Source organism: Ambystoma mexicanum, chromosome 4q (assembly GCF_040938575.1).
Source record: "Ambystoma mexicanum isolate Mex_15411 chromosome 4q, UKY_AmexF1_1, whole genome shotgun sequence".
NCBI lineage: Eukaryota > Metazoa > Chordata > Amphibia > Caudata > Ambystomatidae > Ambystoma > Ambystoma mexicanum.
In genome coordinates this window covers 77,849,714-77,873,994 of record NC_090928.1, presented here as the reverse complement: position 1 = coordinate 77,873,994, position 24,281 = coordinate 77,849,714, and positions in this window count along the sequence as shown.

Sequence of the window (24,281 nt, the reverse complement as noted above, 5' to 3'; positions counted from 1 at the left end):
CCACCAGGCCCCCACTCATGTCCCCTATCACCCCCACCCCCAGCCACCAGGGGCAGCCTCCACCAGGCCCCCACTCATGTCTCCCACCACCCCCACCCCCCAGCAGTGCAGGGGCAGCCTCCACCAGGCCCCCACTCATGTCTCCCACCACCCCCACCCCCCAGCCACCATGGGCAGCCTCCACCAGGCCCCCACCCATGTCTCCCACCACCCCCACCCCCCGGCAGTGCAGGGGCAGCCTCCACCAGGCCCGCACTCATGTCTCCCACCACCCCCACCCCCCAGCAGTGCAGGGACAGCCTCCACCAGTTCCCCACTCATGTCTCCCACCACCCCAGCACTGAGGGGCACCCTCCACCAGGCCCCCTGTCATGTCTCCCACCCACCCCACCCCCCAGCACTGTGGGGCACCCTCCACCAGCCCCCCACCCATGTCTACCACCACCCCCACCCCCCAGCACTGAGGGACACCCTCCACCAGGCCCCCACTCATGTCTCCCACCCACCCCACCCCCAGCACTGTGGGGCACCCTCCACCAGGCCCCCACCCATGTCTACCACCCCCCCAACCCCCAGCAGTGCAGGGGCAGCCTCCACCAGGCCCCCACTCATGTTCCCTATCACCCCCACCCCCCAGCCACCATGGGCAGCCTCCACCAGGCCCCCACTCATGTCCCGTTGCACACCCACCCCCCAGCAGTCATGGGGCAGCCTCCACCAGGCCCCCACTCATGTCCCCTTGCACCCCCACCCCCCAGCAGTCATGGGGCACCCTCCACCAGGCCCCCACTCATGTCTCCCACCACCCCCACCCCCCAGCCACCATGGGCAGCCTCCACCAGGCCCCCACTCATGTCCCCCTGCCCACAGGGCCTGACAATCCTCAAGCATGTGCCTCATGGCCAGCCACCACAGCCCAAAGACACAACCAAGTATTACATGTGCCCATGATACTACTCCAATGGAAACAATGTAAATCAACACATGTGTCTCACACACACACAATGGTTGCAAGTGAACCTAAAAACCCATATCATGACATGCATGAAAACAATGAGATGAAACAACACATTGAAGAATGAAAAAATCCAAATAATGTATTAAAAACAACAGCAATGGCAATCAAAATTAACCAAAATACACAAGTAAAATAATAACAAAATTAAGCTGGCTGTCCCTTTTCAAATTAAAATCAATAAATGATAATCCAAAAAAATATCTTCCAAAGTCCAAGTCCATGAAAAGGAAATGAAGGGAAAAAAGAAATAGAAAACCATTGCTCCATGGGAAAAAATATTCATAGTAAAAAAAATATCAAAATCCAAAGTCCAACTATGTACAAAGTATTCAGGGTCCATCATCCCAAGCGAAGAAATGAAACCTACCAAAAAACCTATCTAAAATGGAACTATATACAAAAGGTGGAGCATTGTCCGTCGACTCCAAATAAAAATGAACTATAAAGGAAACCTATCACTAAATAACTATATAAAATAGCGGCGGGCCAATCCAGCGGCTCACTTAGTGGTGTTCCGGGCCAGGGGATCATCGAACTCCTCGTCTATGTCCCGGAGGCGGTCCTGTTCCATGGCCCCGAGGGTCCGCAGGGACGCCGACATGTTCACCTCCAACTCCCTGCGGATTGCCTCGAGGCACTCGGCCCGCCTCAGGGCCCTCCGCATGGAGTTCTCCGCCCTGACCATCGTGAGCCGCGCCACCTCCGCCCGCCGCCGCTCCGCATCTATGGCGTGGCCCAACCGCTGCCACACGGAAGACACTTCCCGTCCAGGGTCCTCCTGCCCTCCGGCCGATGCCTGCCCCTCCGATGTTGAAGGGCCCGAGCTATCGTGGCTCCCACCTACAGCCTCCTGCTGCTGCAGCTGCTGCTGTCCATGTGCCCTGTCCGATGGTGCCTGCACATCCTCCTCCAGCGGGGGTGCAGTCGTTGATGTGGCCACCCCTGCTGGATGTCCGACTCCCGACTGTGGCAGGGATCTGTTGTCCACCAGCCTGGCCGCACGGTCGGAGGCAGCTCCACAGGGCACCCAGGTGACACATGGGTGGGAAGATGGCATGGAGGACGACTGGGGCATAGGGGGTTCTGTGGAGAAGGGGGTCGGAACAAGGTCCAGGAAACGGAGGAATCCAGCCCTGGTGAGCTGTCCCAGTGGGTCAACGCGGTCAACGAGCCATGCGAGAAGACGTGCAGACTCATCATGAAAAGACTGCAGATCAGCTTGCATGGCCCGTTGACGCAGCGCCACCCCACCCTGGACAGGCTCAACCTGGTGCAGGATAGCCACATCCGCAGGGAGAGGAAGGCCAGGTGTTGTAAGCCAATCCTCTCCCTGAGAACGGGTCTGGAGGTAGGCATCCCCGCTGGTGCAAGATGATGCAGTGACAGGAGCAGGGACAGGATTGCACACAGGCACCTCCGCGGCGGCCTGTGCTGCCTCCTGTCCCTGATCCTGCACTGCACCACTAGCACCAGTGGAAACCCCACCTCCAGACCCCGCCACTGTCGCTTGCACCGCCTCCTCCTCCACCAAACCCCCCACCAACCTGGATGACTCCGTGCCATCTTCCTCCGTTGGGCCCTGTGGGGTCCCAGCTGCCCCTTCTGCTGCCGAGGAGTCCAACTCCAACCTCCGCCTCTTGGACCTCCCCTTGGCAGCTGCGGCCTGGGACGCGGCACCGGACTCCTCACTCCCCGACGAGATCACAACCTGGGAGAGGATCCGGGCCTTGCGTCTCCGGCTGGTGGTGCGACCCCTGCCGCTGTGCTCCACAGCACCTTCTCCACCCTCTTCATCAGTTGACCTGCAGACAGGGAGAAAGAAAACACAGGCATCAGGGCACTGTAAAATGGACTCATACACACTTGACAGTTATACATGAGTGGCATTGGTAAACCTCAGACATGGCATCACAATCCCCAACACACATGTCATTTCAACTTGCACACATGATCCATACCACAGCCATATTGCAACAGCCAGCACCATCCATTCACATACAACAGCATGAGCTGCCAAAGGTCCTCCACACATCACATGCAACATAGGGAGTACATTACACATGCACACAAAACACCAAACTTGCATGCATGTGTACACCTCCGCCAACTGTCGCAGTGTTTTGATCGACATCCATGTCACACCTGACAATTATTCCTCCACATCCTGGCCATGCAAGCCCACACACACAAGCACCTTCCATGTGTCACACATGAGACCCCTCGCATGTGTCACCCTCACGGCCCTGTACACCCCCCCTACTTGGCCACATAAAAATACATGTTCAACCTGCACACTCCTGGCACACCACCACACGCACAGCTTACAATCAGTATGCATGTACACTTACCGCTCGACTCCAGACGGGTCTGCTTCTCAAGGACCTGGATGTGGAGCGCTGGGGATATGCGTTCCAGGACCCTCATCTGATCTTCCGACAAGTGGCCCCGGCGCCCCTTAGCATCCGCTGCCTTCAGGAGGCGCCGGGCCTTGTTGAGGGTCCTGGACCTGAAGTCCTCCCAGCGCTTCCTGGCACGTTCGTAGTCGCGGACTGCCACCTCCTCCGCGTTGATGGCAGTCACGATGTCCATCCAGATCCGAGTCCGTCCTTCCTTGTCGGCGCGCAACCTTCCGAAGAGGGCATCATACTGCCCCAGGACATGCTCCACCAGGACACCAACTTCGGTGGCAGTGAAGCTGGTGCCCCTCTGCCTCCTTGGCCGGGGGTTGCCACTGGTGCCAGATGTTGCAGTGCCCGACATGGCAACCCCAGAGGCAGGAGTGGGTGGGCAACTGGGTCCTGGGGCTGGGCTGTGGGGCGATGGAAAAGCAGTCGGGAGTCTTCGGTTCCAGCAGGGGTGGTCACAGCAACAGCACCCCTGGCTGATGTGCAGGCAGCAAATGGCAGGGCACGTGAGCAGCAGGCAGTCAGGCAGCAGCAGATGGCAGGTGGGAGCGTGCTCAGGGCTCTGGGGGGCAGTAATTCGGCCTTCTAGGCAGAAGCATGGTCTTCCGTGTGTGAACGCGTGGCCAGCTTGATACGGAGTGATTTTGAACGTGAAAATCCAACACGTCTGTGTGTAATTCGAGGAAAGGCCCTTAGAGCGTAAACGCGTCAGCACACTGTACATCATTGGCCCAAAGGCCACCAGCGTATGCGCGTCTATGAAGTCACGTGCACATTGAATAGGGCACATGTTGGAAATGTTGCGTGTTAAAAAAATGAAAGACACGTCCGAGTGTCAAAGCTGTAATTGGTGGAAATGGCCTTAGCGCGTGCGGAAGTGACAAAGCATGTAATTGGTGGAAATGGCCCTACACGCAGAAGTGACAAAGCGTGTAATTGGTGGAAATGGCCCTTCACGCAGAAGTGACAAAGCGTGTAATTGGTGGAAATGGCCTTAGCGCGTACACGCTGCGTAAGTGACGCTGGACGTGTGGGCCTACATAAAAGGTACGTGTAGAACACCATTTCCTTGTACGTGCTTTTCGTGGAGAGCGAGTGGGTGAATTCTGTACTTCTTGTCGTTTCACACGCGATTTACTTCACGGCGTTTCAAGTTCGTACTCCCTGTTACCTCCGACAGCTTTTTCTCTTTTTTCTCTTTTTCTGGTTTTCCTCGGCCTGTTCCCTCAAACAGTGTTCCCTTCTACTGTTGTCCTGTCTCCTCAGACAGCGTACAAATCTTCTTTTGTCGGGGGTGTTGCCAACCAAACGCGCTTCTTTTTCACGCTCTTTTTCCTGGCAGACGGTGAGTCACGCACGTATCTAACATCTGTGCTTGCCCCGTGTGTAGCCTACCCCTTCAGAGGTCATTCTAGGCTGCGTGTGACACGCATACGTTCATTCTTGTGTTACTGGGTGCCACAGCGTAGTGCAGGTTTTTTTTTTCCGCACACGTGGTCTAGGAGGGGTTGCGTGCACATCATCTCCCTTTTTTGGGCTTCCTGTGCGTTGCGTGACCCGTCATCTTTCCCCAGGGGTCACATTCAGCCTTGCTAGAGCACTAGGGTACAATTACCATCTGGTACCCAACCCCTTTGACACCCAATTGCCCAGGACAATAGTTTACAGCCACTCCCATACGCACATTAACATCAGTGCCATGGTTGGGAGGTGAGGATTCCGTAAGGGTGGCAAAGGTGGACGAGCCACAAGTGTTGGCCGTGGTGGATACGGTAGGGGACGTGGTCGTTACTTGCAGGGTGACCCTGTCCCCCCATGTGTGGAGGACCAGTCAAGGGCACCCATAATCCCCCCCCCCCCTGGTTGAGGCTGATGTGGCTGACACCATCCATGCTCAGCCCTTGTTGGACCAGCCCATTGTGGCACCAGACCTGGCTGACTCCATGGCTGACTTCCAGGTCAGCAGGCCTATGACACGTGCGCTGGTGCACATTGATGTCATCAGGCCACGTGGATCTGGGGCAGCAAGGTCATCTGCTGCCCCAAGTAGGCAGGGTGGAGAGGCTGCAGGGGCAGCTGCGGCTCCATCCACCCCAGCTCTCACACACCTAGCCAGGACAGTGTCGGTCCTAGTCCATCCTGCTGACATGCCCCCTGACACCATTACACTTGAGCCAATGCCTGCACCAACTCCCATGCTGAGTGTGCAATCCCACACTCCTGATACAGAGTCCACCGGGGCTCCTGCCCCTAGTGTCCAGAGCGGCGCAGGACACTCAGGATCACCACCACCTTCCAAGCGGAAGAGGAAGAGTGCTCGTCCGGCACAGGCTGATGCCCCAGACACGGCTACACAGTCCGGCCCGTCGAGGAAGCCCAGCTTCACGGATGCCGAACTGAATGCACTTGTCGAGTATGTGTCTGGACATGATAACGAGATGGACATTGTTGCGGGATCCAAGACCACACCTGCACAACGCCAGGCACACTGGCAGACCGTTGCGGACATCGTAAGTGCCCTTGGAATCGTGAGGCGCACAGCTAATGATTGCTATAAGCGCTGGAATGACCTAAAGCGCAGGGCAAAGAATAAGCTTGCCTCAAGTCATGCCGCAACTCTAGTGACTGGAGGTGGGTCTCCAGTAGAAGACATGGAACTCACTCCACATGAGTCAGTCGCTGGGACTTACGTCACGGAGGAACAGATCCAAGGCGTGGGAGATCTGCCTGATTATGAGGCATTGTCCGGTGAGTGCACATGCATGTGTGTGTCATCCATGTGCATGGTGTGTGTGTGAGGGCTTCTGTTTGTGTGCCAGGTGAGGGTGTGTGCGCCTGAGTCGTTTGGGTCACCCATGTGCTTCATGCAATACATTTTGCGCAGCAGCATTTGGCCATAGCAGTATCCCTTCTGCCAACAGTAGACATCTAGGCCAACAGCACGCCAGTTGCCCTTGAAGTGTCACCTTGCCACAACATTGTTGCTTATTTTTCTCTGTTCATTCAGGCAGATTGTTTGCATTCCACCACTTTTACTAGGCATTTCTCAGTCCTGTAGCCACATGTCTGACATGGCTATGGTAAAGTGGAGTGACTTTGTTACCTGGATATCATTTGTTCACACATGTCCCTGTGCAATCGGACCATTTTGGACTGGCAGCTCCAGGTGAAAAATCAGACCTGTTTGAATTAGAAAAGTTATTACATGCGGGAACTGGACTGAATGAATAAGTGTTGCCCTCCTCTCCATCTTCACTCAATAGCAATGGTGCATGCCATCTGTGTGATGGCATGTGTATTACACCTGGCAATCACAGGCCAATGTGTGATGCCACTGCCAGGCAGCATGCAGAAAATGTGTTTATCTTCCATCTTGGTGTCATCAGTGTGTGCCATTTGCCTGCCTTCATACGCAGTGAGGGTGCATGCATGGGAGGGTTTTAGTCATGTGGGACATGTGTCAATCAAGTACTGGTTCTGTTGCTTCTCAGCCCTCATTGTGTGCCATGGTGCTAATGCCTGTTTCCATTTGTTTTCTTTTATGTCTTTGCAGGGGAAGACGCACCTGATACTGCTGGGGTTGTGGAGATGGTGCAGACCCAGGAGGGGTCCGAGGGCCGACCGACCACCAGTGAGGGACGTGGTGTGGTGGTGGGTGAGAACCCACAACTGCTGCAGGTCGTGCTCTCAAGGGGTGTCTCTGGCTGCACCTCCCCCGAGCTGTACTCAGGTGTTGATTCGGATGATGAGACCTACGTGCTGTCGCAGGTGAGTGTTCCTGGGAGGGATTCTGTTCTGTCCCACCCACCTGCACCAGGGTCAGAACCCTCAATGGGGATGTCAGTGTTGGCAGCTACGCCTTTGGTGGTTACGGATGCAGGGTCACACTCCGCGACATATGATCCTGTTCCTGGGCCAGCAGATCAGAGGGGGAATGCAGTCCTGCAGCCTCAGGCAGTGCCGGCACAGCAAGGCGCAGTTCGCCTTGCCCCAGACAGGTGTGGTGCCCGCCGACGTGGTGGCCGTACGCCACCTGGCAATACCGCATGGGAGCAATCCATTTATGGTATGGCAACCCAACAGGCAGCATCATCAGAGATGATGGCTCAGGCCATGGATAGGGTGGCCACTTCCATTGTCTCCCCCGAAAGGCTGATGGAGCTACTACAGCAGGCAACCGACTCCATCTGCCAGTCACACAGGGAGGACATGTTGGCGTCCAACAGGGACAGGCGGGCGGCACTGGCGACTCTGCAGGAAGCCATCTCCATAGAGTCCCTGGGCCACAGGGAAGCCCTGAGGAAGGAGCTCCTTCACCTCAGGATGACTCTTGTTGAGCTTGAGGCTTCAACAAACCGAAGGACAGAACAGCAGCTGGAGCGTCTCACCCGTACGCTCTCAGCTGAGATGCAGGCAACTAGGGCGGAGGTTCGGGCATCCCGTGAGTTGTTGCATGGGGACCTCCGCACACTCATCCTCCAGAACGAGACCTACCACACCCGCATGCTTGCAGCCATGGAGGAACAGACTAGGGCCTTGCGTGGGCTGCCTCCCATAGTGCAACCACCTCCGGATGCAGCTGCACAGGGTGATAATAGCGACAGCAGTGATACTCCCACAATAGGGTAGCCGTGTGGGCCATGAGCCCATGGAGGTGTTTTTTTTTCCCAAGATCCACACAGGTGGGTTTTGGTGTGTACCCTGTCCTCGGACCTCCTGGGTGGCCTCCCCAACCCCCCCGGGCCCATTAAATGCCAATTTTGATTTTTATTTTTTTTTATTTTTTTCTTTCTTTTTTTTTTGGGACAATGTGTTGCCTTCCGTGGCTCCTGTGGGCATACGCTGCATTGTGGCTGGGCACATGCAGGCTTGTCATGTATTTGGTTCAGATGCTTGGGTTTTTGTCACACACACCCCTCCTGCTTCCCGTTTCCATGGGCTTGCAAAGGGTGTGCCCAAGTGACATTGACGTACATGGTGACATTGGACTCCCACTACATGTGTGGGTAGTGTAGTGAATACTGTGTATAAAGTCCTAGTGCATATTGCTGTTGTGTTGTACACTGCATGTTGCATTGATGTGTAACTCATCATCCGTGTCTACCTCCTAATTTGCAGGTCCTTTCCTCATGTCTACACAAGGCCCTCTAGTTTGGAAATGGGGTCCATGTTGGCAGCAGTGCACCTACAACTCTACATGGCGGCAACACTGTACAGTTGGAAGTGGTGGGAGTGCAGGCATTTCCAGGTGGTGAGACTACTAATTCCTTACATTCGTAATGTCATGTTAATGGTAGTTTTGAGGGTCAGTGGCTGATAAGTGTTATTGCTAAATACCTGCTCAAGTGTGTTGTTGGTCCTGCATTACTGTGAGCATTTCAGGTGTCGCGAGTTTCAATTAGGGACACTGTACGTTGTGACACTTGTGTCATGTTGTGGGGATTACTTTGTTTACCTGCACATAGCATGACATGGCACGGTGTGTCGTGTGGCGGTGCTGGGGATGGGTTGGGTGACATGGCACTGTCCTCATGTTGCATTTTGCAAGTGGGTATTCATCTTAGCTGCTTGAATGTGTGTTTTCACAAAACTGCATTGGTGGTGTCTGTGTAGGTAGGGATGCACACATTGTAACACTTCCAGGTGAACAATCTCAGGCTAATATGGTTTGGACGGTTGATTCTCCAGACATTCAGGATCAGTGTCAGGTTGAGTCATCATTGATTGTCAGATGGTATGTGCCAGGGCAGTGTGCACTCCACAGGGGTGTGATTTCTAGGTGAAGTAATTAGCCACTAGCTTTGTACGGGCTGCCTCCCCCTGTGCCCTTTCCCCTCCCATGCGCAGCGGCCGTGCATGTGGTTGGGGATGTGGGGCCACCACCATGTCCACGGCCAGGCCCCGGCGTGTTGCAACGTTGTGCAGGACACATGCTGCCACTATGATCCTGCACACTACTGGGGGAGCGTATAGCAGCTGCCCGCCAGAACGGTCAAGTGAGCGAAACGTGAATTAAGCACTCTGAATGTGCGCTCCACTATGCCCCGGGTTGCAATGTGGGCTGTGTTATATCTTACCTCGGGTGGCGTGGTGGGGTTCCGAATTGGCGTCATCATGTGGGGGCTGAGAGGGTAGGCACTGTCCCCTGTGGAGGTGGTGATTGGTATCATTGGTGGGGTTGTGACCTTGCTCAGTATCTGACATGCATGCATGTGCAGTGGCATTCATACTCACCAATCAGCCATGTATCGCCATGCAGCCCAGCTTCTAGGTCCCGGCTTAGGGTGGACATTCGGTAAATGAAGCTGTCGTAGGTGGACCCGGGATAGTTGGCATATACTGAGGTGATGATTCCCTTGGCATTACATACTACCTGCACGTTGATGGAATGCCAGTGCTTGCGGTTCCTATAGATGTGCTCAGATGCCCTGGGGGGATGTAGAGCCACATGGGTGCAGTCGATGGCACCTAGCACTTTGAGGAATCGTGCCACACCGTAAAAATCCAGGGCGGCAGCATGCCTTTCTGCAGGTGTTCTGGGCAGGTATATGTGCCTGCGGACTGATGGGTGTGCAGTGATGATGTTCAAGACCTGGTGTAGGCAGTGTGACTGCGTGGCCTGTGACACCCCTCCCACTATGGCACTTGTCCGCTGAAATGATCCAGTGGCTAAGAAGTGCAATACATTGAGGACCTTCTCCAGAGGGCTGAGTGCTTGGGAGCACAGGGTGAGTGATGTGAGGTCATCCTCCCACTCACTCACCAGGTCCAGTATTATGTGTGGTGGAAACATGTACCTCCCATACACCTGGTCATCAGGCATCCCGAAAAGACTGGTTCTGGGTGTGAATATTCTGGCCCTGACTATCCTCCTCCTCCTCCTTTGGTAGCCCACGGCCACTGCTGCTAGGAACGGTATATTCATCCTGGCGTCTGAGCTTGTTATATTGTTTGCGCGCAAATTCATGCGTCGCGGGTCAACGTATGCCTGCTTCCTACTGGCGTACGTGTTTCTTTGCGCGTGGTGTAGGCGAGCGTGTGAAACTTCCCGCGCACCCCTGGAATCCAGTACCCAGGCCAATAGCGTGTGGAAATTCCCGCGCACCCCGGTATACACGTGCGCTGATGTACTCGCGTGTGAAACTTCCAGCGCACCCCTGAAATCCAGTACCAAGGCCAATAGCGTGTGGAAATTCCTGCGCACTCCGGTATACACATGCGCTGATGTACTCGCGTGTGTAAGTGCCCGCGCACCCCAGAAATACACGTACATAGGCCAATCGCGTTTACGCGCAATTTTGTCCAATTACACGCGATGACACTCTGACGTGCAGTCTTTCCACGTGTGCTCCGTCATCACGTGCTATGAGGGAAACAACCGTGCGGGTCACGTCACAGACGCGCTTACGCGCTGAGGGCCTGTGGTCCAATAGAATTGCGTATGCGTGCTGACGCGCTTACGCGCTAAGGGCCTTTCCTCGAATTTCACACTGACGTGCAGGATTTTCACGTGCCAAATCACTCCGTATCAAGCTGGCCACGCGAAAACACATGGAAGACCACGCTCCTGCCCAGAAGGCCGAATTACTGCCCCCCAGTGCCCCGAGCAGCCTCCCACGTGCCATCTGCTGCTGCTGCCTGCCTGCCTGCCTGCTGCCACCGTGCCCTGCCATTTGGTGCCTGCACATCAGCCATCTGCAGTGGTCCAGTTGCTGTGCCCACCCCTGCTGGAACTGAAGACTCCCGACTGGGATAACATCGCTCCACAGCCCAGCCCCAGGACCCAGTTGCCCACCCACTCCTGCCTCTGGGGTTGCCATGTCGGGCACTTCCACATCTGGCACCAGTGGCAACCCCAGGCCAGAGGGGCAGAGGGGCACCAGCTTCACTACCACCGAAGTTGGTGTCCTGGTGGAGCATGTCCTGGGGCAGTATGATGCCCTCTTTGGATCGTCTCGCACCAGCAAGGAAGGACGGGAGAGGATCTGGGCCCACTGTGTGGTTGCCATCAACGCGGAGGGGGTGGCAACCCGCGACGTCCAGAAGATCAAGAAGCGCTGGGAGGACTTGAGGTCCAGGACCCTCGTGAAGGCCCGGCGCCTCGTGGAGGGGGGCCGGGGCAGCATGAGTTCCATCCAGATGAGGGTCCTGGAACGCGTACGCCCAGCGCTCCACGCCCAGATCCTTGAGAGGGAGACCTGTCTGGAGTTGAGCGGTAAGTGTCCAAGCATTGCTGTGTGAGACAGGGCATGTTGCGGTGTGCTGGTTGTCTGATACTTGCCTGTATGTGTGGCATAGGCCATGTATGCATGTATGTGTGCAGGGACATCATGGTAATGCATGTGCGACCAGTGATGTGTGAACCACATGGTTGTTGCATGTGTTTAAATGCCACATGGGGAGCCCTATGCAGATTTTACACACGAGAGCATGCCAGTCTCTGTTCCTGGACATGGGTGGGGGTGAGGGATGGGTGCTGATGCCAGGTACATATATGGTAACGATGTCTGTGTGCCTGACCTGCGTGTCTGTGACTTGTGAATGCCATGGATGCATGACACATGTGTGTGACAATGCACAGATTCACTGATGCAGCGATGCAGCCTAGTTACCCTTGTATCCGCTGTGTTTGGGGTGCATGAGGCCAGATGAATGTGACTGAGGTGAAGTGTGTGCATGTGATAGGCATGACCCATGATGCATGTGAGTTCCATATCATTGTATGTTTCAAGAGTCCATTGGACATGTGTGGAAATGTCCATGGCATGCACCATGCCTGTTACTGTGTGTGTTTTGCCTGGACTGACCCATGTGTTGTGGAGGGACATGATGGAAGTGTACTTTGACAGTGGTACTCATCTGCTATTGCTTCCTGTCTAGGGGACCATTGAACAGTACCCTGATGCTTGTGTTCTATGTCTCCCTCTACGCAGCGGCTAGTGAAGAAGAGGGCGGAGACGGCGCTGTGGAGCAAGGCGGCGGGGATGCCCCACGGCTGCAGCGGAAGGGGTGGGTGAGCCCCCACAGGGGCCTGCTACGGCGGAAGACGGTGAGGAGCCATCCAGGTTGGTGGTTTCCACAGAGGAGGAGGAGGCCGCCACTGAGGCACACATGGAGCCTGGTGGGGGCATCCCTGCTGGTGCAAGTGGTGCAGTCCAGGGGCAGGAGGCAGCACAGGTCACCCTGGAGGGGCCTGTGCATGTCGCTGTCCCTGACCCTGTGAGTGCACCACCATGCACCAGCAGGGATGCCCCGTCCCAGGCCCGTCCGCAGGTAGAGGGGATGTCCATGTCACCTGACTCCCCTCCACCTGCGGACGAGGGGACCCGTGTCCGTATGGAGAAGTCCTGATTGGGGTCGCAATGCGCGCGGGTGCAATTCGTGATGACGTGCGTGCTTCCCGGGAGGAGCACGCACATCATCACGAAGAGCACCGTGCCGACGTGGCCCAATTGGGATCTTCCATGTTCGGGGGTTTCCTGCATGTGTCGGCCAATCTGGTGGCCCTCTCCTCCTCTGTGGAGGCTATACGCCGGTCGTTCTCCTTGCCGTCTTCCGGCCCAGATTCCACCAGGGCACCCTGTGGACCTGCCCTGACCAATGCAGCCAGCTCGGTGGGGATCCCATCCCTGCCACAGTCGGGAGTCGGAGGTTCAGCAGGGGTGGACACCACAGCAACTGTACCCCAGCAGATGGAGGATGTGCCGGCATCATCAGGCAGGGCACGTGCACGACGGCGTCGGTGGATTCCATCAGCCTTGATGCCGTCATGCTGGCAGAGGCAGTTGCGTCGGAGGCAGCAGCAGAGTCAACGTGGGAGGCATCATGGCTCGGGGCCATCAACATCGGAGGGGCAGGCATCGGCCGGAGGGCAGGAGGACCCAGGACAGGAAGTGTCTTCCGTGTGGCTGCGGTTGGGCCAGCAGATAGGTGCGGAGCGGCGGCGGCCGGAAGAGGCGCGGCTCGCGATGGTCAAGGCGGAGAACTCCATGTGGAGGGCCCTGCGGCGGGCCGAGTGCCTCCAGGCAATCCGCAAGGTGTTGGAGGAGCAAATGGCGTCGTCCCTGCGGACCCTCGGGGCCATGGAACAGGACCGCCTCCGGGACATAGACGAGGAGTTTGATGATGCCCTGGCCCGGAACACCACGGAGTGAGCTGCTGGACTTGCCCGCCGCCTTTGTATATAGTTATTTAGTTTTAGGTTTCATTTGTTTCTTCTTATGATTTGGAGTCGACGGACACTGCTCCACTTTTTGTATATAGTTGCATTTTAGTTAGGGTTGTTTGTAGGTTTCCTTTGTTCAGTTGGGCTCATGGACCCTTGGATGTTTAATACATAGTTCTTCATTGGATTGTTTTATTTTTTTATTTTTGATTTATTCTCCATGGAGCAATGGTCTTTGGATTTATTTTTATCTCTCGGATTGATTTTATTTTTAATGTGACTTTGAACAACATTTTTGTGGATTTGGATTTGTAGTTTTGATTTTTTTGGACGGACATGCAGCTTATCTTTTTTTCATTGCCATTGTAGTTTGTTTCATTTCATTTGCATTCAATTTTTTTTAATACAATTTTGTTTTCATACTTCACTGTGTGGTATCATCTCATTGGTTTCATGCATGTCATGTTGGGTGTTTTCCCATTCATTTGCAACCATTGTGTGTGACGGACATGGGTTCATTTGCTTTATGAACATTGCGGGTGTAACATGTAATTTCCATTTCCATGTGGGTGAATGGGTTACTTGGTAGGGCCTTTTGGCTGTGGAAGCTGACCATAACGCACATGATTGGGGATTGTGAGGACCTGGGTGCAGGGGGACATGAGTGGGGGCCTGGTGGAGGCTGCCCCTGCACTGCTGGGGGGTGGGGGTGGTGGGAGACATGAGTGGGGGCCTGGTGGAGGGTGCCCATGGTGGCTGAGGGGTGGGGGTGGTGGTAGACATGGGTGGGAGCCTGGTGGAGGGTGCCCCACACTGCTGGGGGGTTGGGGGTGGTGGGAGACATGGGTGGGTGCCTGGTGGAGGGTGCCCCTGGATGCTGGGGGGTGGGGGTGGTGGGAGACATGAGTGGGGGCCTGGTGGAGGGTGCCCCTGGATGCTGGGGGTTGGGGGTGCAGGGGGACATGAGTGGGGGCCTGGTGGAGTGTGCCCCTGGATGCTGGGGGGTGGGGGTGGTGGGTGACATGAGTGGGGGCCTGGTGGAGGGTGCCCCTGGATGCTGGGGCGTGGGGGTGGTGGGAGACATGAGTGGGTGCCTGGTGGAGGGTGCCCCTGGATGCTGGGGGGTGGGGGTGATAGGGGACATGAGTGGGGGCCTGGTGGAGGCTGCCCCTGCACTGCTGGGGGGTGGGGGTGGTGGTAGACATGGGTGGGGGCCTGGTGGAGGGTGCCCCACACTGCTGGGGGGGTGGGGGTGGTGGGAGACATGAGTGGGGGCCTGGTGGAGGGTGCCCCTGGATGCTGGGGGTTGGGGGTGCAGGGGGACATGAGTGGGGGCCTGGTGGAGTGTGCCCCTGGATGCTGGGGGGTGGGGGTGGTGGGTGACATGAGTGGGGGCCTGGTGGAGGGTGCCCCTGGATGCTGGGGCGTGGGGGTGGTGGGAGACATGAGTGGGGGCCTGGTGGAGGGTGCCCCTGGATGCTGGGGGGTGGGGGTGATAGGGGACATGAGTGGGGGCCTGGTGGAGGCTGCCCCTGCACTGCTGGGGGGTGGGGGTGGTGGTAGACATGGGTGGGGGCCTGGTGGAGGGTGCCCCACACTGCTGGGGGGGTGGGGGTGGTGGGAGACATGAGTGGGGGCCTGGTGGAGGGTGCCCCTGGATGCTGGGGGTTGGGGGTGGTGGGAGACATGAGTGGGGGCCTGGTGGAGGGTGCCCCTGCACTGCTGGGGGGTGGGGGTGGTGGGAGACATGAGTGGGACATGAGTAGGGGCCTTGTGGGGGCTGCCTCTGCACTGCTGGGGGGTGGGGGTGGTGGGAGACATGAGTGGGGGCCTGGTGGGGGGTGCCCCTGGATGCTGGGGGGTGGGGGTGGTGGGAGACATGAGTGGGTGCCTGGTGGAGGGTGCCCCTGGATGCTGGGGGTGGGCGTGGTGGGAGACATGAGTGGGGGCCTGGTGGAGGGTGCCCCTGGATGCTGGGGGGTGGGGGTGCAGGGGGACATGAGTGAGGGCCTGGTGGAGGGTGCCCCTGGATGCTGGGGGGTGGGGGTGGTGGGAGACATGAGTGGGGGCCTAGTGGAGGGTGCCCCTGGATGCTGGGGGGTGGGGGGGGTGGGAGACATGAATGGGGGCCTGGTGGAGGGTGCCCCTGCACTACTGAGGGGTGGGGGTGGTGGGAGACATGAGTTGGACATGAGTGGGGGCCTGGTGGGGGCTGCCCCTGCACTGCTGTGGGGTGGGGGTGGTGGGAGACATGAGTGGGGGCCTGGTGGAGGGTGCCCCTGGATGCTGGGGGGTGAGGGTGGTGGGAGACATGAGTGGGTGCCTGGTGGAGGGTGCCCCTGGATGCTGGGGGGTGGGGGTGGTGGGAGACATGAGTGGGGGCCTGGTGGAGGGTGCCCCTGGATGCTGGGGGGTGGGGGTGCAGGGGGACATGAGTGGGGGCCTGGTGGAGGGTGCCCCTGGATGCTGGGGGCGGGGGGTGGTGGGAGACATGAGTGGGGGCCTGGTGGAGGGTGCCCCTGGATGCTGGGGGGTGGGGGTGGTGGGAGACATGAGTGGGGGCCTGGTGGAGGCTGCCCCTGCACTGCTGGGGGGTGGGGGTGGTGGGAGACATGAGTGGGGGCCTGGTGGAGGGTGCCCCTGGATGCTGGGGGGTGGGGGTGGTGGGAGACATGAGTGTGGGCCTGGTGGAGGGTGCCCCTGGATGCTGGGGGGTGGGGGTGCAGGGGGACATGAGTGGCGGCCTGGTGGAGGGTGCCCCTGGATGCTGGGGGTGGGGGTGGTGGGAGACATGAGTGGGGGCCTGGTGGAGGGTGCCCCTGCACTGCTGGGGGGTGGGGGTGGTGGGAGACATGAGTCGGACATGAGTGGGGGCCTGGTGGGGGCTGCCCCTGCACTGCTGGGGGGTGGGGTGGTGGGAGACATGAGTGGGGGCCTGGTGCAGGGTGCCCCTGGATGCTGGGGGGTGGGGGTGGTGGGAGACATGAGTGGGGGCCTGGTGGAGGGTGCCCCTGGATGCTGGGGGTTGGGGGTGCAGGGGGACATGAGTGGGGGCCTGGTGGAGGGTGCCCCTGGATGCTGGGGGCTGGGGGTGGTGGGAGACATGAGTGGGGGCCTGGTGGAGGGTGCCCCTGCACTGCTGGGGGGTGGGGGTGGTGGGAGACATGAGTTGGACATGAGTGGGGGCCTGGTGGGGGCTGCCCCTCCACTGCTGGGGGGTGGGGGTGGTGGGAGACATGAGTGGGGGCCTGGTGGAGGGTGCTCCTGGATGCTGGAGGGTGGGGGTGGTGGGAGACATGAGTGGGGGCCTGGTGGAGGGTGCCCCTGGATGCTGGGGGGTGGGGGTGGTGGGAGACATGAGTGGGGGCCTGGTGGAGGGTGCCCCTGGATGCTGGGGGGTGGGGGTGCAGGGGGACATGAGTGGGGGCCTGGTGGAGGGTGCCCCTGGATGCTGGGGGGTGGGGGTGGTGGGAGACATGAGTGGGGGCCTGGTGGAGGGTGCCCCTGGATGCTGGGGGGTGGGGGTACAGGGGGACATGAGTGGGGGCCTGGTGGAGGGTGCCCCTGGATGCTGGGGGGTGGGGGTGGTGGGAGACATGAGTGGAGGCCTGGTGGAGGGTGCCCCTGCACTGCTGGGGGGTGGGGGTGGTGGGAGACATGAGTCGGACATGAGTGGGGGCCTGGTGGGGGCTGCCCCTGCACTGCTGGGGGGTGGGGGTGGTGGGAGACATGAGTGGGGGCCTGGTGGAGGGTGCCCCTGGATGCTGGGGGGTGGGGGTGGTGGGAGACATGAGTGGGGGCCTGGTGGAGGGTGCCCCTGGATGCTGGGGGGTGGGGGTGCAGGGGGACATGAGTGGGGGCCTGGTGGAGGGTGCCCCTGGATGCTGGGGGGTGGGGGTGGTGGGAGACATGAGTGGGGGCCTGGTGGAGGGTGCCCCTGCACTGCTGGGGGGTGGGGTTGGTGGGAGACATGAGTTGGACATGAGTGGGGGCCTGGTGGGGGCTGCCCCTGCACTGCTGGGGGTGGGGGTGGTGGGAGACATGAGTGTGGGCCTGGTGGAGGGTGCCCCTGGATGCTGGGGGGTGGGGGTGGTGGGAGACATGAGTGGGTGCCTGGTGGAGGGTGACCCTGGATGCTGGGGGTTGGGGGTGGTGGGAGACATGAGTGGGGGCCTGGTGGAGGGTGCCCCTGGATGCTGGGGGGTGGGGGTGCAGGGGGACATGAGTGGGGGCCTGGTGGAGGGTGCCCCTGGATGCTGGGGGGTGGGGGTGGTGGGAGACATTAGTGGGGGCCTGGTGGAGGGTGCCCCTGGATGCTGGGGGTGGGGGTGCAGGGGGACATGAGTGGGGGCCTGGTGGAGGGTGCCCCTGGATGCTGGGAGGTGGGGGTGGTGGGAGACATGAGTGGGGGCCTGGTGGAGGGTGCCCCTGGATGCTGGGTGGTGGGGGTGCAGCGGGACATGAGTGGGGGCCTGGTGGTGGGTGCCCATGGTGGCTGGGGGGTGGGGGTGATAGGGGACATGAGTGGGGGCCTGGTGGAGGGTGCCCCTGGATGCTGGGGGGTGGGGGTGGTGGGAGACATTAGTGGGGGCCTGGTGGAGGGTGCCCCTGGATGCTGGGGGTGGGGGTGCAGGGGGACATGAGTGGGGGCCTGGTGGAGGGTGCCCCTGGATGCTGGGAGGTGGGGGTGGTGGGAGACATGAGTGGGGGCCTGGTGGAGGGTGCCCCTGGATGCTGGGTGGTGGGGGTGCAGCGGGACATGAGTGGGGGCCTGGTGGTGGGTGCCCATGGTGGCTGGGGGGTGGGGGTGATAGGGGACATGAGTGGGGGCCTGGTGGAGGCTGCCCCTGCACTGCTGGGGGGTGGGGGTGGTGGTAGACATGGGTGGGGGCCTGGTGGAGGGTGCCCCACACTGCTGGGGGGGGTGGGGGTGGTGGGAGACATGAGTGGGGGCCTGGTGGAGGCTGTCCCTGCACTGCTGTGGGGTGGGGGTGGTGGGAGACATGAGTGGGGGTCTGGTGGAGGCTGACCCTGGTGGCTGGGGGTTGGGGGTGGTGGGAGACATGAGTGGGGGCCTGGCGGAGGGTGCCCCTGGATGCTGGAGGGTGGGGGTGGTGGGAGACATGAGTGGGTGCCTGGTGGAGGGTGCCCCTGGATGCTGGGGGGTGGGGGTGGTGGGAGACCTGAGTGGGGGTCTGGTGGAGGGTGCCCCTGGATGCTGGGGGGTGGGGGTGCAGGGGGACATGAGTGGGGGCCTGGTGGAGGGGAGGGTGCCCCTGGATGCTGGGGGGTGGGGGTGGTGGGAGACATGAGTGGGGGCCTGGTGGAGGGTTCCCCTGGATGCTGGGGGGTGGGGGTGGTGGGAGACATGAGTGGGGGCCTGGTGGAGGCTGCCCCTGCACTGCTGGGGGGTGGGGGTGGTGGGAGACATGAGTGGGGGCCTGGTGGAAGGTTCCCCCTGCACTGCCTGCTGGTGGGTGGGGGTGGTGGGAGACATGACTGGGGGCCTGGTGGAGGGTGCCCCTGCACTGCTGGGGGGTGGGGGTGGTGGGAGACATGAGTTGGACATGAGTGGGGGCCTGGTGGGGGCTGCCCATGGTGGCTGGGGGGTGGGGTGGTGGTAGACATGGGTGGGAGCCTGGTGGAGGGTGCCCCACACTGCTGGGGGGGTGGGGGTGGGTGGGAGACATGAGTGGGGGCCTGGTGGAGGGTGCCCCTGCACTGCTGGGGGGTGGGGGTGGTGGGTGACATGAGTGGGGGCCTGGTGGAGGCTGCCCCTGGATGCTGGGGGGTGGGGGTGGTGGGAGACATGAGTGGGGGCCTGGTGGAGGGTGCCCCTGCACTGCTGGGGGGTGGGGGTGGTGGGAGACATGAGTTGGACATGAGTGGGGCCTGGTGGGAGCTGCCCATGGTGGCTGGGGGGTGGGGGTGGTGGTAGACATGGGTGGGAGCCTGGTGGAGGGTGCCTCACACTGCTGGGGGGGTGGGGGTGGTGGGAGACATGAGTGGGGGCCTGGTGGAGGGTGCCCCTGGATGCTGGGGGTGGTGGGAGACATGAGTGGGGGCCTGGTGGAGGCTGCCCCTGCACTGCTGGGGGGTGGGGGTGCTGGGTGACATGAGCAGATGTGCAGGGTAGTCCCCTGTGGTGTCGGCTGCCTGCAGGGGCCGTGGAGGGTGTACAGGGAATACCTGGGAGCACACAGCCAAATCGCGTGTAGAATTTCCTGCGTACCCCTGTCATACACATACCCAACCAAATCGAGTGTGGAAATTCACGCGCACGTACCCTGCCAAATCGCGTGTGGAAATTCCCGCGCACGTACCCGGCCAAATCGCGTGTGGTACTTCCCGCGCACGTACCCGGCCAAATCGCGTGTGGTACTTCCCGCGCACCCCTGATATCCACGTACCCTTCCAAATCGCGTGTGAGACTTCCCGCGCACCCCTGAGATCCACGTACCCAGACAAATCGCGTGTGGAAATTCCCGCGCACGTACCCGGCCAAATCGCGTGTGGTACTTCCCGCGCACCCCTGATATCCACGTACCCTTCCAAATCGCGTGTGAGACTTCCCGCGCACCCCTGAGATCCACGTACACAGACAAATCGCGTGTGGAAATTCCCGCGCACGTACCCGGCCAAATCGCTTGTGGAACTTCCCGCGCACCCCTGAAATCCCCGTACCCTGCCAAGTCGCGTGTGAGACTTCCCGCGCACCCCTGAGATCCACGTACCCAGACAAATCGTGTGTGGAAATTCCAGTGCACGTACCCGGCCAAATCGCGTGTGGAACTTCCCGCGCACCCCTGAAATCCACGTACCCTGCCAAATCGCGTGTGAGACTTCCCGCGCACCCCTGAGATCCACGTATCCAGACAAATCGCGTGTGGAAATTCCCGCGCACGTACCCGGCCAAATCGCGTGTGGAACTTCCCGCGCACCCCTGATATCCACGTACCCTTCCAAATCGCGTGTGAGACTTCCCGCGCACCCCTGAGATCCACGTACCCAGACAAATCGCGTGTGGAAATTCCCGGGCACGTACCCGGCCAAATCGCTTGTGGAACTTCCCGCGCACCCCTGAAATCACCGTACCCTGCCAAATCGCGTGTGAGACTTCCCGCGCACCCCTGAGATCCACGTACCCAGACAAATCGTGTGTGGAAATTCCAGTGCACGTACCCGGCCAAATCGCGTGTGGAACTTCCCGCGCACCCCTGAAATCCACGTACCCTGCCAAATCGCGTGTGAGACTTCCCGCGCACCCCTGAGATCCACGTACCCAGACAAATCGCGTGTGGAAATTCCCGCGCACGTACCCGGCCAAATCGCGTGTGGAACTTCCCGCGCACCCCTGAAATCCGCGCACCCTGCCAAATCGCGTGTGAGACTTCCCGCGCACCCCTGAGATCCACGTACCCAGACAAATCGCGTGTGGAAATTCCCACGCACGTACCCGGACAAATCGCGTGTGGAACTTCCCGCGCACCCCTGAAATCCACGTACCCTGCCAAATCGCGTGTGAGACTTCCCGCGCACCCCTGAGATCCACATACCCAGACAAATCGCGTGTGGAAAGTACCCGGCCAAATCGCGTGTGGAACTTCCCGCGCACCCCTGAAATGCACGTACCCTGCCAAATCGCGTGTGTGACTTCCCGCGCACCCCTGAGATCCACGTACCCAGACAAATCGCGTGTGGAAATTCCCGCGCACGTACCCGGACAAATCGCGTGTGGAACTTCCCGCGCACCCCTGAAATCCACGTACCCTGCCAAATCGCGTGTGAGACTTCCCGCGCACCCCTGAGATCCACGTACCCAGACAAATCGCGTGTGGAAATTCCCGCGCACGTACCCGGCCAAATCGCGTGTGGAACTTCCCGCGCACCCCTGAGATCCACGTACCCAGACAAATCGCGTGTGGAAAGTACCCGGCCAAATCGCGTGTGGAACTTCCCGCGGAATACACGCACACGTTATTTTTCAGTCAGCGGGTGTCCGTGTTTGTGGGTACCCCTTTGCACTTCATTTGTCCTGGAGGGCCACAGTATAGGACATTCATCATGGCTGTATATATGTGCTATTTGTTGGCGCACCTTTTGGCGCACATTTATTACAGGCGCAGAGACGCTACCGCCTGCTTTCTTGTGGCGGTCGTGTTTGTGCCTGTGCGCTGGTTTGACCGTGCGCTTTTTTGCCCTATTCGATTCCATGAATACGGGTTGTAGGCGAGCGTGTGGGCGTTCCGCGCACTTGCACCCTGTACTTCCCCTTTGACGCCCACATTTTGGCAAGTTGTTCCCCATTCCGAGTGTTACGCCCCGTGTTCCGCCTACTTTTGTTGTGTGCGCTGCGCTATGTGCGATTTTCGCTGTGGCCTGTGCGATTTTCACTGTGACCTGGCGCACGCCGTTAGATGGCCTGTGCGCCAACGTGTGCCGCGCACTTTTTTAGCGCACATCCGATGGTTTTCTCGTGCACGGCCTTCCATGAATCGATGTGCGCTGCTTTTCGTGCGATTTTCGCACTTGCACTGCGATTTTCGCTATTCCACTGCGATTCGCACGTTTTTGGCCACTTGCGCCGCGCTAATTATTCCATGAATCGGCCTGTAGATCTGTCCTTACTGTTCGCTACCAAGTTTAAACTGTTCTAAGAACACACACGGTGTCCTGAAATGTTCATTTCACGTGTGACGCACTTTTAATTACTTCAGAACCCGAACAGTGTCCGTAGGACATCAATGCGCATGCGCTAACCAATCTCCGTGCACTTGGTGTCCTGCGGACAGGCGCTTCCTTCACGGACTAGTTCGCGAACGGATCATATGACCGAGCCCACGCTCATCGTGTGTCCTGAAATGCGTTAATCCATAATATTTTTCAATAAAATCTCACCATGGCACAAGTCCCACATAGCAATCTTGAGTTTCTATATACCTTTTGAAACTGTCCGATCCTTTTTTTGTGTTGGATCTGTCCGCGGACAGTGCGCATGTCCGCGAACCGCGCACAAGCACCCCTATAAAAGACCACGCCCAAGAGCTTATTCACATTGTGTTTCTGGCTATTCTTCAGAACACAGTGATTTTTGCTGCCACCTCCAGACTACACCATCATCGAGATGGCATCCTTGGCTGCTGAACTGCCACTTGGTGCTGCACCTGCTTCAGCACCACCCCCAGCCCCTCCACCACCTCCCCAAGGGCCTGAAGAGGGGAACAGGAGAGAGGATGCCGAGGAGGAAGAAGAGGATGATGAGAATGAGGTAGAGGAAAAGCCTACTACCCGCACTAGGCATGAGTCTTGGGTGTGGCAGTTATTTACCATTCATGGTAATGTTCCTAAGGCTCGTGCGAACCGTGTTATCTGCAATGAGTGCAAAATGATACTCAGTCACGGGAAGCACGGTAAGTACAGCTTTGGGGCCACTACTATGAAGCGACACCTGAGGTCATTTCACTCTGGGGCTATTCGCAGGGTTGTACCTTGCGAAGAACGTAGCAGGTTGATTTCCTCTACTTCACCCTCTGTTTCTGATCCTGTCACCACAAGGACCACCTCTGTGGGACAGCGTCTTCCTCAAGCTGCCTCACAGGCCATACATAATGCTGATGACCCTTACCTTTCGAGGGTCACAGTTGTATGTATGTACTGTGACACAGTACTCTGCAGGGGGGAGCGACTTCGGAGTGCTTTTGAGACTATCGTCTCAGAGCACGAGAAGACCTGCTCACTACCCAAATAAAACCCACTCTACATCTTCCTCTCTCAGCTCGCCCTTTCTTATCCCTGTGGTTGGTGTCCCCCCCTTTACCCTCCTTTACCCTCCTCTCCTAGTGTGTTGTGTCTGAAAAACCAAAAAAAATACAAAATTACAAAAATCAAAAAAAAAATGGCTCTTTTCAGAGCCGCCTTTCCCAGTTAAAAAATAGAAGTGAAAATAAATGAAGCAGGGCTCTTTGTATTTTTTAGAAGTCCGCAGACAGTTCGCGAACATTAAAATAATTGGGTTGCTACTCCATCACAAACATTGTAATTTTCTCTGGAAATAAGTGGTGGCTCTGAAAAGAGCCTTTGGGTGGTGTTTGTAAGTCAAAAATTGTAAATGCTTAACATCTACTTCAAAATCATTGTTGTAATTCCAAAAAAGGTTGCAATGCATTTTGTACATTTCTCAGAAAAATCTGATTGCCAGCATAAGTAAGATGGACTCCATCTCTGCGAAAAATGTATGTACTACAAAACATAATATTTTCATTGTGAAAAGAAGACATGCCAAAATCTCTTAGAAAGGCACAAACAGCCTTATTAACATTGCGCCTTGCTTTTTCCATTTGTGGACCAAATGAAGAAGAACGAAGCCACATTTGTCTCTGCGCAATCCGTGAAAATATCACTTGAGAATTAGGAAACTTGTCCATAACCTTCCTAAGTCCTTCTTTCATAGCAAATTGCAAAATAATTCCAGTCACATGTCCTAAACTGTTCCCTCCACAATGAATTACAATTATGTCTGGATGTTGCTCTGTCTCCAAAGTAGCACAGAGAGGTAGCAAGTCCAACCACTTCATTCCACGTACTCCATGCCAGTGTACTTCCACATGTGGGAATCCAAGATCTACAGCTACTCCACAGCTTTCTGCATGCACCTTCAACCAATGTATCCATGAATCTCCTAAAATCCAAACAA